This window comes from Dinoponera quadriceps, unplaced genomic scaffold (genome assembly GCF_001313825.1).
Source record: "Dinoponera quadriceps isolate SergipeBrazil2010 unplaced genomic scaffold, ASM131382v1 scaffold1308, whole genome shotgun sequence".
Taxonomy (NCBI): Eukaryota; Metazoa; Arthropoda; class Insecta; order Hymenoptera; family Formicidae; genus Dinoponera; species Dinoponera quadriceps.
In genome coordinates this window covers 1,275,169-1,292,109 of record NW_014555613.1, presented here as the reverse complement: position 1 = coordinate 1,292,109, position 16,941 = coordinate 1,275,169, and the positions used below count along the sequence as shown (strand labels likewise).

General features: G+C 42.3%; 1 protein-coding gene and 1 long non-coding RNA gene across 2 annotated transcripts in view; one reads left to right on the top strand and one right to left on the bottom strand.

The window, feature by feature from the left end:
- Positions 1-16,941, top strand: part of LOC106744814 — a 206,166-nt gene that overhangs the window by 93,068 nt on the left and 96,157 nt on the right. The gene's annotated exons all lie outside the window — the stretch shown is intronic.
- The window catches only part of LOC106744821, an 18,842-nt gene continuing 2,178 nt past the window's right edge, over positions 278-16,941 (bottom strand). Inside the window, exons 2-3 of the long non-coding RNA XR_001374487.1 lie at positions 2,048-2,132; positions 278-1,961 (exon numbers count right to left, since the gene is read on the bottom strand). This is a non-coding gene — a long non-coding RNA (uncharacterized LOC106744821). The remainder of the gene's footprint in view (positions 1,962-2,047; positions 2,133-16,941) is intronic.

Genomic DNA, 16,941 nt, shown 5'->3' with positions numbered 1-16,941 from the left:
GAGAGAGGAAGTCCATCTTTCAGTATACCGCTAATTAATCGATAACATAAAGAAACGAACATTCCTTCGTCGGAAGCGGAACAGTCTTTCGATTGCAATTGGTTTCGCGTTGCTACGATTTTTCTATCAGGAGGTATCGACAAGCGTGGCAAATCGTTTGAAGGGTAACGAAGCCCGACATTGTTGCGCATCATTCGTTTCTCGAGTCGAGCGAGAACCGTCTCAAAGGGAGAGGCGCCTAGGGTGAGCGCACTGCGATGTGTTATGCGCGCTGCCGGTGTTAGGCGTCGAAGGACCGCGTCTTTGAAAACTTCGGACACTTCGAACATTCGTATCTCGGTGAAAAATAGACGTAAGAATGTGAAACGAACGCCAATCTTCTCGTTATTTCGCGCAGCGCATGTTTACATTGGCCGTGTGCGCCCTCGTCATGACGTCTGTTCACGTGTACGATTACGACAGACAGCATATACGATGATCGTTGCGCAGGATGTCGGAATATGTGTATACAGGACATAACTAAAATAGGGGGAGAAACTTCGGGAGCGAGCTCTCCGCGCCAAAACATGAGGAAAAATTCACATCAACATATATCTGCAAACTCACTCTTACTGAGATACGGATATTGAGACAGCTCCAACAAATGTTTATTAATGCAATTCACTATTTATAGTCAGAGCAATTGTTTGTCGGTCCTTGTCTGACTCATTTCTTTATCATCTCATTATTCAAATTGACAACGAAGATATGCTAGGCTAACGCATCTTTGCCGCTTGTGAAACCATTCAAAGCCACCCCGAGATCTTTGAAAGGATGCGACATTGTCCACGACACAACGTTGCCCGTACGTGTTATCGAGTCAAATGGAGGACACTGAGTATTTGCTGCAATTGAAAACCGAAAATAATAATAAATAATAATAAATACAATTTTTTCATTATACATTAATAAATATTTGTTTGAGCTATATTTCAAAAATAGTGAGTTTACGGATATGTGTTGATCTGAATTTTTTCTCATGTTTGATGTAGGGAGCTCGTCTCCGAAGTTTGTTTTAGTTACACCCTGTATATATATATATATATATATATATACACATGTACATATCTAGACATGAAAGTAAAGAGCACTGGAAGTTCTTATCGTGTAAAGCAGGAAGTTTCACGCGCACTTCGCCCGAAGAATTTCTCGCGTCTCCGACGACGCGCGCTCCAGGAAAACTCACTTTACTCGAACGACACGGGCACCACGTGAGGGGCGAGTTACGGCGGGTCGTACGATGCGCCCAGCCGCGGTATCTCGAGATTAAAACGTGAGTCGGAAGCTGGCGAGGCATCGGAACGGGGCGAAAGAATTCTAGCCGCTGGCACTGCGTGCGCGCATCCGCAAACCCCTTTCGTGACGGTTACGTTATTTATATACAAGCCGGCGAGTTGTGTTATCTATCTAGCTCGAAAACTGCAGCCGGATACGTCCGGTTTATCGCCTCGTCTTCGGCCGCTTGCCCGCGTCCATCCGTCCATCCGCGACGAGATCGGTTTATGCATAGAATCGCGTATAAAAGCGCCCTCGAGCGCGCGCATCCCGCCATTCGTCTCTCACGCTGTTTCAGTAGCCGCGTTATCGCGCGCAACTCGCGCGCCGGTTCGCGCATTGTTTATCGACCACGCGTTCCTCGCAGCTATGTAATATTATCGTGAAACCGGCTGTAACGGGTTACACTTATCAGCCTCGTTTCACTTCCCTCCGTGATTACACTGCGCTCATTAGTCGTCTTCGCGATGGATCAAAGATCTCGGCGCTACCGAGACGTGCGTGGCGCACTTGACGGCTCGCTTCGCTCGCGGTACAATCCTTTTCCCGTTAGGTTGCGAAGTATTGTCCGTCAAAAGTTGCGTTCGTGTCGTAACAAGGAGCACCCAAACTGACGTCATACCCTTTTGTTTTCGGGCTCCGAAGCTCTGTTGAAGATGTAACATTGAAATTTGTATACATAAAAGCAACGTTTCTCTATCAACATATGTGATAGTTTTGGGAAAATTATTACCTATTGTTTTGCAAATAACTAGTTTTTATGAGGATTGAGACGCTTCTAGAGACTAGGCTCCAAAATTCACATACCCACGAAACCACTGAAATTACAAAATGTTACCTTTAATCTTACATATTTTTTGTCATTTCGAAAGGGATTCCCTGACTTTTTTCGGATTATCTTAAACGAATAAATAAGGAGATCACGGAAAAATCAGTCACCGGTAGCTTCAACCGTGATTCTGACGTGATACTTCACAGCAAAGTTCAGGTACATCAGTTTACAGAACAACCTAGCTTTGTTAAATGGCAGAGGACGAAGGAACTGGCATAAGATCCAAAGTGATTAAAATAATTCAAAACTTACGCTACAAAGACAGCATTGTTAAATAAATTATTTACTGCCGGTTCGTTATTTTAATTTTTACAAAAAGACAGCTCAACATGAACTTTAGCATAACGAAAAATCAACGTTAATAACACATCCGAATGCGCTTGAAAAAAAAACTTGTCACTTCAGCTGCAACTACTGTGGATGAAGTCCATGTTCCGTCCGATAAAGTTCAATATTTTACAGCCGAGAAACATGGGTGTGTCAGATTACCATACCTATGTCAGTTTTGGCACTTTTCTCGGATTTATTCGAGCAGAAATACTTGTCATATACGTTAGGAATGCGTGTCTTGCCGCGTGTCCTGTCGCAGTTGTAGATCCTGCGACTCGATATCTTTTGAACGGTTTGATGAAAAACGACGGGAAAGCAACTGGAGACACCTCGCATCGCGCATTATACGCTATATACCGTTGAATATAAACTGGATCATGCAGCTGCACGTGCGGCCAGCGTAGCTCTTGTTTTCTCACATTGACTGGAATCAACGAAACCTTACCTGCAATGATTTCGTCGGTATTAATGTTTCCATGGCGGAAATATCAAGCCACCGTGCAGTAGTTCGCGAGTAATTAACGACTGAAAACACAGGGGTCTTCGCAAAACAAGCTTCCGAGGGTCGAGCGTGGCGGGTAATAATAAACAATAATAATAACTTGTTGTTAACGAAATTGTCGGTATTACGCAACCGATGGTACAGTGCATCGAGTGTGCTAATTGGATCCTGAAATCCACCGTTGCCAAAGCGCGGAACGTTGCTCGATAAATAAATCGGCAGCGACTTGCGGAAAGTCAGCATGTCCGAGCTTGCGGTTATTTGTACGTAGACACGCAGGGAAAAGGAGGAATTTCCTGGGTCGTGCCGCCGGATTCGCGTGTTCGCACGCGAGAATTATGGATTTTCTGCGGCCGGTTTTTTTTTTGCCGGCAGACCTTGGAGCGCCGTTTGTTGTGCGGTAATTGTAAAGCGTGGAATCGCGCGATCGTGTGTCGGTTCGTTCGCGAGATGATGTCACGCATCAAAAGTACCCGCGCATATAAATACCGAGCGCGTGCGGGAGTGCGTGCGCGCGTACGTGTGTGCATTCGTGATGGAAACACGTCGAAATGCCGGCGACGATCGCGCGGCTTATCGCTCGCATGCTGAGCGCACGTTGGAAGCGCATACGCGTGCGCTCCTCCAAGGAGACACGGGCGCGATCGATTCTTATTAATAGACTCGTTGTTTTCGAGAGGAGTTGTTTTCGCGATTTCTAATGCAGCCTTCCGTCATGCCCGGAAACTAAACGTTCTTTTTGAGCACTTCTCGCATGAGACTCACGTCTTTCCGCGCGCTCGCTCGGGCGCATTAGCGCGCGCAGTGTCGCGCGGCTAAATAAATCGCGCGAACGTTAGCACGCAAGTCGACCGCTGATGCGTCTAGCGTTAACGCTCGAGTTACGATTCTCCGGAGATCTGTGAGACATAATTACTATTATTCGCTTAACTTCGCAAATATGTCGAGGGAAAACAATGAGACCGACGTACCGTTTGATTTCCGGGCTATTTCGGGCAAAATGGATGTGTAGAATTAAAATTGATGCGCCTGGATACAGAGCGGCAGCATTTCTCTTCCAAAATATATGATTGTTTTATGAAAATTATGAAAATTACAGAATTATTAATTATTATAATTGTCTTGCAAATAACTACTTCTTAAGAAATTGAAGAAATAACTCTTCGAGAAGGTAGATCCCAAAACCGACATAACCAGGAGATTGTCAAAAAAATGAAATAAAAGCACTGTTATTATATTATTTTGTTACATTTATTATATATTTTTACACATGTTATCTTTATTATTACATATTTTTCATTATGTGAACAATTTCTAGAGAGGAATCCCCCGATTTTTTTCTTTCTGACCATCTCAAATGAACAAGAAAAACAAGGGAAAATCGGTCATCGATGTATCCTAGATGAATCCTTATTTTGTATTCCGAGCACACGCGAAGCCTCGTCAACTATCCCGTGCATTCAATACGTGTCGATCTTTTTGCAGCGCCCGGTACAATCGAGTTGTTTTTTCGATATTACGATTCGATTGCTGATCTCACGGTATCGCGTCAGTTTGCTATTCCACGCTTATCGCGACATATGGTGGTCGTAATCGGCGTGGTTGGGATAGTTGGGCCGATGTTGCGACAGAATTTTCTGATTTTTTCCCATCTATCGCCGCGGCGACTACTCCGCGACTGACACCTCGGAATTTATGTGCGCCCGAGTGATCCTTACCATAGGTCAGACGATGCCATGAGAAAGTCAAGAAAAGCTGTTTTACGGCCGGCTGCGAGCGTTTTGAGGTCGAGCGAGTGAGGTGTTGCCCCGTTGCCGTGCTTACCGCGTGCATCGAATGCACAACGCGACGGGGAGATTCATAACACGCGGGATTTTAATGCTCGCTAGCCGCCGCCGCCGCCACCGCCGCCATCGGTTTATTATGAGTAGCGAGTAGGTTTACGATTGTACGCGGCCGATGCTGATTTTATTTATTTATAACTCTTTAACACGTTCGTCGTATATCTCGCCGCGCCTCCGGGGGATTATTTTTCAAAATGATGAATGTACTTTATCTTACCTCGACGGATGCACCGAGTTTCAAAGACGCGGATTCTTCGGCGAGATCGAAGTCGACTTCTCTTCGAGCTGATCATTGAATTACAGCTCAGGATTATGGCATTACTTGTTCTTCACGGTCCACATGAAATAATACAAGCTACAAGTCGGAAACGTAGCGTTAACACTTTCGATACCGCGCATGCAACTGTTCGGATCATTTTATAATTTCATCATCTCGAAGATCCGGAATATTTCGAGAGCGTTGATTATCGTGATTTCTTAGCCATCGAATATGCTTGTCATTAATCGACGAGCAACAACGGTTCGTGATTAGTGAGAGGTGACTTTGTCCTTTTCGAAGGTAACAATTGTTTTCATACCCGCACGTCGTGTATGCTTCTGCGACCAAGCCATAACGTCTCGAGCCGACGAGCTATGCATATACCGCGAATACTGAACATGTATCAGTGAGTTAGTTACAATTCTCGTTGGGGGTAATTAAAATATTCCACCGGTTATTGAAACATTTAATCGGGCTTTCGCCGGCACCGCGTTAATTAATACACGTTTTTCCAATCGAATCGTATTTGCACGAGCGTTAGTGAGTGTCTTGTGTAACGAAGCAGCCAGGAATCTGAATCGGGAAACCAAAGCGGAGGATATAGAATACCGGCAGTTGAGGACGTCGAGATACAAGTAACGATGTGTCCAGGTACATCAAATTATTCATCATATACAGGAGGATATGTTTTCGTTTTTAACGGACGTTTTTGTTTAACGGTCGAAACTCACGAAGAAATCAAGACACCTGAGTTGAAATTTAGAATCTGCTCTAAAGTCGCTATTTATATTCCGTCATTATATGATCGATAAAAAAATCAATTCTACAAATCGTTGATCATTCATTATGACACTGTTTTTATACGATAAAAAATATCGATCAAAACAGTTGAGTAACAGTTCATGAATTTGCAATTAATTATACTCTCGATTGGAAATCGTTGATAATTTACAACTACAAATATATCGGTCTGAGTCTCGCAAGTGTTGAGATTTATTTCCCTAATAATGCTGCCTCAGATGCGAGTTCACCTTGAATAACTCAACGTGTTTTTGTCATTTTTATTTTGCCTTTTTTGGTTCCGGTTCCACCGAATTTAAGTTTAAAATTTTGTTGATATTTACGTAACTTTTATATTTGATTTTAAAATTCCTTCTTTCTCATCTCTTTTAAATATCCATATCCAATTGAAATTTTGATCGCTAATAAAATAAAATAACAAGAAAGAAGTTGTGTAAACTGAAAGATTATTGTGTTATTTATTAATGTTATTGCCTGTCCATATATATATGAATTATTTAATACATACTTATCATAACGTTTTATCTGTGACTCAACACGTTATTTATTCAGTATGAATTTAAAATAGATAATTATATACGAGCAAAATAGATATTGAGTTTACTCAATATTAAATAATTCTTGCGTAAATACTTCTTCAAGATTGAAGAAAAACAGCAGTATTAGCATTTGCTAGTGTCAAGCTAGAACAGTAATATATAGTGTTATCCTAAGTCGAAATTTTATTTCTTATTAAATTTAGTTCTGCATTGTATTCCTTGTCAAATTTAGTTTTACATTAAACCTTCAAAGTTCTTCTATTGTACTTCTTTGATGCTATGGAAAAATTTTTGCTATTTTCTGCATTTGAAGATTTAATGTAGAACTAAAATTTCGATTTTGGATTTTGGAATCAACTTCCATTTATAATTTTAAATAAGCACTTATTTTGCTCCTTTGATAACTGATAGCTACAGATAGGAATTTATTTCCGTTTCCTTCTATTGAAGACTTGATGTAGAATTTAAAATTTCCACTCGGGGTAGTTCGGGTATTCTCCATTGATTGTTCAAGTTCGACGCGGGATTCACAGGATTAAATTGAATCTAAATTTCGAAAAAACCTGAGTTCAGTTTTTCTCATGACTAATAATACATATGAAAATAACATTTGTTTACTCAAAAAGTTTATTTTCTGAATTGAATTTAATTTTATTATATTCAGTGGAACAAATTATTTATTAATATTTATTCGTTTCTGTTATTGTCTATAATCCTTTGTCATCTTAAAACTTCAGCAATATGAAATACACGTGTAACTGAAGCATAGCAGTGGTACGTAAGATAGATGACTCAAGATCCAAAGTTGCCGAGATCGAGTCTCAATAATGGTAAGCACACTTTTCAAATATTAATTTAATCAACTAAATGCACATAATTAAGAAGATTTCAGGAATAATCATTGGTGACATCTCGAGAATGTGAATAAAAAAGTGATAAATAAATTACTTTTAATATAAAAGTAGCACACATTTGACATTATAAATACAATAATAATTATTATAAATATAATAATAATAATAATAATGTGTAAATTTAATTAATATTAAATGTTACTATTATAAATCAAATTTAAATCAAAATATCATACGTTGGGAGAGAAATGTCAGTGTCAGTTCATTCATATTTTTCATTTGTGAACAAAAACATACGACGAATGAATCATTTCGACTTAAAATTTAGAGTGGACCTTCTGGGATATGTTAAAATTAACATTTTATTTTTCACTATATAGCCGGTTCGCCGTCGAAGTAGGCAGGAGATCGAATCGAATATTTTTACCGACTCAATATAAACCAGTGGATAATTTCGTAACGACGTGAGAACAGCTGGAGAATATCTTATTAAGATTTCTGATTCTACGCACACGATACTCCCCTGAGAAGTATCGCACGATAGTTCATTTCTCCGCGTACTCCGTTTTTATCGCGTATAATTTACGCGCCATTTAGAAGAACGAGCGAAATTCCTCTGGTTTGCGATTGAGCGTACGCGCTTCAGATAAGAAGTCGGTTCACCTTGGCCACCGTTTACTGACACTGTGTGGCAACCGCTCCTCGCGTATTTCCTCGCTTTATTTCGCACAGCCGTCGCGGCTTTTACGCGATGGGTCTCGGCGATAGCGGCGGCACGGCGGTATCACTTGCATATTGCAAATAGATTTAATTGGTCTGTTCCGCTTCACCCGCCGTTACATAAACTCAATAATGCCGCGTTATTTAATTGAGGCGTTACGCTCCAGGAGATAAAATACTCGTACGTACATGTATGCCCGTATATACCGCGCTGAGCGGTGTTTTCAACGTACAATTCCTCTTCCTGAACATAAATTCGGTGAACAACGCGCTGTGGAGAAACACGTTTTGCGCCAGTTACAATCGCTCGGCGCGTCGGAAGGTTAATGCTTTAATTATATTATTGCTTGCGTCGAGAACAACGCGGTAGAGATAATACACGTATCGTGTGTTTATTACGAGTAAAACGTGTATCACGGATGTGTTAGACAATTTTACTTGAAGATGTTTATCGCCAACTAGTGCGTATTTCCCGTGGCGCATCAAAAGAGGTCACTTATTAATTTATACGCGCTCGATAAACACGTATGAAAAGCGTCAAAACTTTAGTTACAAATATCTCAGCTCTCGAATGATCAATCTTTTTCTAATTGCACGAGCAATTAGATAATATTTCAATGTATACGTAGTGCAAGTTTCATCTAGTTTTTATCAAACTTATTCCACTTTACCACCTCCTTTAAAGTGGAAAAACTTTTGATTTACGCTGTGAATTGCTGTCGAACTTTTGATGTCACTTTTCAATGCCACATAGATCAATTTGCAACTTTCATAATTTTTTTCATTATCTTGACTTCGAGCATTATATCCTTAAATTATCACAAGAATTTTCTTAAGTGACATTATGATTCCTTTAATGATAACGTTATTAAACGAGACAACGTGAAAACAAATTGAAATGGCGCGTTGAAATACGCGTCCCCATTTGATCGAAATACGTCATGGTCCCGAAATTCACATTTCGCCGCTTTTCGCTCAAACGGTGCAAATCGTGTCCCCCGTATATTCATTCGACAGGGTCTGCTGTGAACGCATGAACGCGAGTTCGCATTATTTATGAATACCCGGAGATATTATTTTCATCGCACGGTGAGCGGTGTCACGCGAAACTTCGTTGTCACTCCCACTATGGCCAGCTATGAGTATCTATCGAGAAGCGGTAACTGGGTCAACGAGTCGACGATTCGTTTATCTGTTTGTTTGCTCCAGTCTAGCGCGCGGTTACGCCGCGCGTGATTCTGTAAAATGAGCCGTTTGGCGGCATAGTGGCATAAGTCAAGTAAAAAACAAGAGTATCGCGTATATCAGCTTTCGTGCGCGCGAGTATTTCGGAGGATTAGATAAAATTTCTGATCTCTCTCTCTCTCTCTCTCTCTTTCTTCGCGTAAAAATACCGCTACACGATGAAACACACGGACCTCGCATTTAGATGCGAAAATTGTGAGAAAACGAGACGGAATGAACGTTTTACATAGCGAGAGGTACGATTTTGTCTGGAAACTACGGAAAGTTATAACAATTTTAGATATTCGACGATTCGATCCGGAACGTTGGATAAGAGATGATTTATACACGAGACACTGAATTTAATTCCGGCCGCGTCCAGGCCTTTCCCGCTCGCACTCCCCTTTTCTCAATTACGTCACGAATAATTCATTATCGCGTGACAGTTGCTGCTTTTTGCAAACTCTTTATCTACGACCAATCGCTCTCGCGAACAATATCCGTGAACGTTTACAAATAAAGCGCGCGCTCGTCACGTTCAAGCTATCGCGGGGCGCCGATCGAAAAATGTGGCCGCGGAGAGGATTTTTACGAAAGCCGAGATATAAACTTAGCTGTGGTAATAGTGCAAAGTACTTCCAACATCTGTTGCACACGCGCCGTTACGTAAAATGATAATGAAGAGAATATAGCGCTGTATTTTTGCATAGCGCTACTCGAAAGTGTGAGCCGCGTGCGGCAAGAAACGAACGCTGGCAGAGGCAGGCGAGTCCGACCAAAATCAGTCCTTTCTGTCCACGTGTGTTGCCAGCCTTTACACAATATATCTTCCAAGCCGAAATATCAAGTGTGAATATTGGGACGATGAAAATAATGTCCAAAAATATAGAACCGTTAAAGAACAATTCCAAATATTTCCGAAATTTCTCGCTCTGAGATTCAGGAGGCAATTTTTCAACCGACTGCTCCAGACTTTCTCCATTTGAATTTTCTTCAAAAGAATATCTTTTTTTCTTTTTCATTTCACCGCGCGTACGAAATATTGATTTCTAATACAGAGCGTCGTGAAGATTTTAACCTATTCTCTAAAAACGTCCGGCCGTCACTGCGATATCTCACGATCAGTATCGAAAGCGACGGTCGAATTCGGACGGGCCTTTTTTCATCGCGAGAAGCGGTTTCCGAGGAAACCAAGAGAGAGTTCAGCGGAGGATTATTCTCGAGTGACGGGCGAATTCGCGAGGGAAAATTCACTAGTAAAACGCACCTATACGCCTCTATACGCATTAACGCGCGGCTGTACTCGCTCACCTTAAGTGAGGACACGTGTAGTGAGTTTTGCGGCGGCGGTGGCGGCGGTGTCGGCTGGCAATCGCTCACGATAAGATAAATTCACATCACGAAGAAGTTGTCGGAAACGTCGAAGTTTTTCGCGGAAAGAACGTCACTCGTTGCGCGCGGCGAGACAACTTGTTGCATCGTCGAGACAGCGAAGAGTGAGGAGGAGGAGGAAGCGGCAAGAGGGCACTCGTTGATTACGTAATGCATCTGTACTAGCACACTGTCTTTCCAGTTTCCTTTATCGCTAGGTATAAAAGATCGTTCCTGTATCGTTTTTTTTTTTACTTATTATCTTTATTTAGATTCTGCGCCGGTGCTGGTTTTTCTCACGTGACGCTTCGTTCAGCGAATGGAATAGACGCCGAGCAATAGCGGGGGCAGGCCGTTCGCGCGAATCTCACACTCGAGGAAAAAGAAATCAATTGAAATAATTATGCGTACGCATTATTGGTACGCGCCCACGAGAGATGGTGCAAGGTCTCGTAATGAACTTCAGTAACTCTATCCGGAACGAGTAATGTGATTCGAGCTCGAATCAAGTTGCAGTAGACCAGATTACCGAATGATATGCGTCAGATTAGAGAACGTTTTACCTACCGGCTAGAGAGTGGTACGTGCATTTGATACCAGTCTTTGGCTTTTAATTAATGTTACACGAGCAGATTATCGTGCGTCGCGAATACAAGTCGAGATAGAAAGTCCTCCCGTACAGTCGATGGAGCGATAAATTCAAATGCGTATCCGGAGTGTGCTTCCAGTTGAGTCGTGCATGTTTGTTCGATATTAATCGAGATAAACGTTGGTTTCTAAAAGAAATTAAATATAGATCGCGCTTCTTTGGAGCGCGCAAGATCACGCTGCACCTGTGCACATGATTTTCGGCCGGAAGAAAAAAAAAAACGGTCGGATTTTGGCCCGCGAGGGATGAGTGCAGCGCGATCATTCGCGAGTAAATGTCGTTTAATTATTCGGGTCGATTTCGACGATCTCGCAGCTGTGTGGCGTTAGATTCGATAGATATTTTTTGGTCAAAATTATGATCGATTATTGTTATCTGCTTGCACAATACGTGTTTTTAACGAACGGGCGCCAATTAATGACGTATTACGTCACGTCGGACGATATTGTCAATAATTGTCGCTCTTCCCAGCGCGGAAAATGGTTGAATCTCTCCCGTTGAATCTCTCATTAATTCCCCGAGCTTTCTTTTTATTCATCAACGTAAACTCATCTGTTGACGGTATATTCATTCCAATTGTGTCTACCGATGTTAATTTTTTCTACTTGAATATCATACCAGTATGGTTTCTTTCACCTATTTTGTTCTATAAATTTTCATTAATTTTGTTTATGCCATCCCTCTATATGTTAATATGTATATATATTTTTCGGGATAAACGAGATGTTGATCTCGGCCGCTCGTGGATTTTAATGTACGGCATATTGTCAAAGGCTTCTCTTGTCAGACTAAATATCGCGATAATGCATTCCCATCGCGTGCACTGAGCCTCATTATACACTGGTGTGTCGGTACAATGAAGAATTGTTCACCTTATACAGCTAAGACAGGCAGACGTGTGTAATTTTTTGTTTGCTTAATGATGTAAATGCATTCGACTCTGTCATCGCTTTGACTGTTTCATTGTCCTACGTGGTATAGTGCGAGACAAAAGATCTCCATGGCGAAAAATCGTCGTTCGTAATTCCTCCCAGAGGACGAGCGGAAAAATCAATTCGATTCGTTCGTATGAAAAGCGCACACAATGCATCTCCGTAAAATAGCATTTTACGGGCGTATTCGTCCCGCAAATTAGTACAAACGCTTTGAACGTGAAATTCTACATTGCTTTTTTTTCGTAATTTCTGGAAAACTTTTCGCGTAGATAATCACCTTATCTCTCGATTATATCGAGCGATTTTTTGATAACCGTCCTAAGCAGATTTTTATCCCCCGATGCAGCGAAGATGCGGTAAGTCGTCTGTTTGTCCGTGTATGGCTTATGAGTTCGCCAACTTTCTTGCTTATCTCGCGGCTTTGTGTATTGCCAATTTAACGAGGCCGTGCAAGCGAAGATATTCGAGTTCATAATTAGCGTGATTAACACGCTGCAGTAAAGCAGTCAAATACACGCGCGTCCGTTCGCTCCAAAGTTTGCCGCCTTGATTAAAGAGACTGTAATTTAAAGCGAATGTATGCGTTTGTCCCTGCCATTATCATTCATGATATACTGAATACTTCTCGAAGAATCGCGCGTGCAAGTAGATTGAGATTCTATCGTGCGATAACGAGGAAATCCATCATGACTATCTAATATTGGCGAGGATAAGCTGCTAAGGAAGAAACAAAAGGTTCGGATACGATAAATGGATGAATTACGAATGAATGGATTCTTTTAATACGGGAATGTTCGGTAAAAATTCTTTAGGGAAAATATTCCGAATGTCATCTCTACCAAATTGACAAATTATATATTTAATTCAAGATGTATTTTAAAAACTTTATTATTGAACAATTATATATACTTAATAAATTTTACATACAATTCGCTGGATATGAAAAAAATGAAAGGCTTGCGAAAACTGTCCGGAAACGCCGTTGATTGGTGACAATGACGGCGCATTGTATAAAAATCTCTATCTAATCTTTCGTTCCGAACAAACAGGAAATTGAAATTCAGTTTAATTAGCGTCGGTTTACGGTCTACCGACTTTTGACCGACAGTGGAGATCTAATCCAAACTCACTACCGGTCCGTCATTAACCGGGATGTACTCGTTAATCCAAAAATAAAGTCCGACCGTCCGTTACTCGCATACTTGCGAACACTCGCTACGAAGGAGGTTCTATCTTTACTTTTGTGTGTGAGCTAACATCGCGCAATATCTTTGGCTTGTTTATGCCGGCCGTTACGGAACCTTCTCTGGGAATCGTTAGATTCGTCGGACCGGCCGTAAATTATAATTACCCCTCGTCGGGTTCACCGAAACGTACTTTCTCAGCGAGATTTCCTCGCTCTGCCGCTCCCTGTAAAACACGATTTTTTCGTATCGAATCTCTTGTTAACGCGCCGAAGTTGACGCGAAGTTTCTCGCGTGAGAATGCGAGAGTGCGCTGCGTGAAAATTAACGCGTCTATTATATGAAGGTGTAGGCGCTTATCTGGCGGCGCGAGAAGGGAATGATCGAGAGCGAACTCGAGTTTAGTTTCCGACCCGGTAACACCGGCGACTTATGAAAGGTCCGGGAAGAGCTCGGTCTCGAGATGCATCTCAGTTGCGATGACTAATTAGTTGTTATGGAAAGCGATAAGTATCGTGCTAACGCGTGGCTAACGCTTATCGCCGACTTTCACCGGCGGTAATTTCGCCGCGCGCTCACAATGGAATCGCCGCGTGTACGAGAAAAACCGGCGATGGTATACCTTTCCGCTCTCGTCTACATCCCCGGTCGCTCTCGCGATGGTCATTGCAATTAGATGCAGTTCCCGGGACCGGCAGTGGGAGAGCGAAAGAGGAAACTCCCAACGATTAGCAGCGCGAGTTTGCAATTAATATGATTCTAAGAAAGCGGACGCGAGCGCCTACTTGCGAAGTATCACGGCGCTTCGGCCGCTGCTGCTTTCACTCGCGAGAAGAAAATCAGCTAAACGATCGCGGCGAGATCCGATGCAGCGAGTTCGACAATAATGATCGCGCGATACACGTATTAGGCGTGTCATTAATTAAGAGCCAGCTTTCGAGACCTATCGCTTTTTGCGCGACGGCGCGATTGCCTGGCACACGCGGACCGGCTGCGAGATAGACAGGAAATTAACTTGGCGTTCTTGAAAATATGATAATCGCGGTCGCTCGAAAAAATTCAAAGAAAAATCAACGTGGACCGGAGTGTGCTAGTAATTAAGGGGACGATTGGAAAATACGGGCGGAACATTATCGAGACTTTTATACGTGAATGGTAAAAAATTCCGGGACGTATGAAAAATGCTAAAATTGACGATTTATTTTTTACTGCGTGCGCGTTAGCGAAAATTGTTCGTTCTGTGTAGCGATTGAAAGATTCGGGAGTAAGATTTATCGATAACATATGAGTATCGAGGAAAAGTGACGTTGTCAGTTCGTGTTCTAACATTTTTGCTCGATCATACGTATGATACGGTAGACGTGAAATGTTGCATTGATGTTACGCGGCTGCATCCGTCTGATGCACTTTGTATCGTCGCGGGATTACGTAACGTCGAGTGCACACAAGTGCGTCTTTTACAGCTCGTATTACGCCTCACGAATACAGACGTTTATTATTTTTGCCACCTATAAATCCGCCGTGGCTTGAGACACTTCACAATGTAGAGCAACCACTTGATACTAGACGTTTCTGCCAACGCAAACAGAAGAAACAGGGACGGTACACCGGCCTATCAGATCTAAGAATATATTCTGCCGTGTATCTTAAGGTGGAGCTGTTACATTTATCAATCTTTCGCAAGTGTGGCGTATCCTTTGCCACGACGATATTCCCGTTTCGTCCCTTTTGTCTTATTGGATATTCGTGTTGAGAAATGAACGATGTATCGCGTCGAGATGTAAAATCAACATTCCGGTTTGTAAAATTTTCGCAAAAAAAAAGAGAGAGGGAGAGAGAGAGAATTTAAACTGTTCCTGCAAATCCACCGTAGTATTTCCATATTCATTTAGCTATCAAATTTGACGGTTATTGCACTCCGTTATTCTCGCGCGTTATCGAATCGGAAATATGGGCGGTGCAATTTTTCGGTATTAATGTTGCAGAAAGCGATTTCTCGGATACGCGCGCTTCACACACCGACGACAGTGTATCTCGTCTAATATTTGCGAAATGGTGAATTATGCGTGCCAATTTGATTGGCAAACAAGGCGCGTCGCTTTTATACAGAGTCGCAAGATGAGCTGCCTAGTTCGTGCGATATTTGCACACCCGCGTGACGTGTGTGTTCCTCTCGTTGCGCGCAACGTGTGGGTTCTCAAACCGATTCTCTCTCTCTCTCTCTCTCTCTCTCTTTCTCTCTTTACGCTACGGTTAATTAACATGAAAAAGAAAAAAAGAGAAAGAACTTCGTTTCTGCAACGTACATACATATACAACGGAACGCAGAAAGGATTGTCCTGAATTTCAAATCAAATTCCGACGAAAGTTTCGTCTCGATAATCGGGCGAGGAATGCCGAATTTACTTGGTAATTAAATAATTCGACGAACCGTTAGCCAGGTCCGAGGGCCTCCTGAAGATCGTCTCGCGTCTTTTTGAAGGGATCGAGGCCGAGGTTAGACCGCGTTCTCTCGCCGGCGTATTTTCAACCCGACCTCCTTTTTCTGTAAGTGACACGTTCGCTTTCTCTCTTGTTATTGTATTTTGCCGCCGCTGGATCTCGATATAGACGCTTGAAAACGGGCGCTCGGAGAAGGTGAACTCCCAGCCAGGTATACTCCGAAATACTCGCTGCCGCGCCGTTCAGATTGAGCGCCTATCCGTGCGTGTCGCACGTGCGTAGACATTCGCTTCGTTCGTGTTATCACGTGACGGCCACGTGCTCTCTGCTACAGTGTTTTACGCACGGCTCGGATTGTCGCTTCGCGAAGCACCCCTCATTTCCTAAGATTGGGTCACGATTACGTGTTACAGTAATGCACGTATGTTTGAATATCGAGACTGTATATCGAGAGTGCTTAGTCATAGACGCGGAATATCGAATTTACAAAGAAAATTACGATTATTGTATTATACGTTTTATTTTATTTTTTCGTATTTTATATTATTTTGCCATTTCCCATGTACTTTATTGTCTTCTCTTCGTGTCTTAAAGGCATTGTACCTGCGGGACATCTCCCGTAAATAAATGAACAATGAAATAAATATTGAAATATCAAGGAATGAATAGTTACGGGACCATTGAATTTCGAACGTTTTGGAGGGTTTTCACGAATTAACTCGGAAGATTTTCCAAGCCCCTCCCCCTTCTCCGGGGAAGAAAACACAAAGATAACGTACATGATGTTTGAGAAGCGCCGGGTGTCCCGTCGATCATTGGCATCGGAGGTTAAACTGATAGAAATGTCGGCTATTTAAATCTCGAGGAATAAATAGTTACGCGTTCATGTATACTCAGCGGTATTTGCGGGCTCTCTATTTGTGAATCATCGTAACAAATCCGCCAAACGCGTCATGTCCCTCGCACTATCACTGTGCCGTCATGCGCGGCACGCGTGATCGGTTAAATCCTGACAAGTCGCTCGTCGTGGAGGATACTTGTCTTCGGGTGTTTCCCCGTCGGCCTTCGTAGTGTTTTTATGCTCGAACACCAATGTCAAAAAGCAACGCTTGCTTCGACTGCTTATTTTTCATAGCACAAC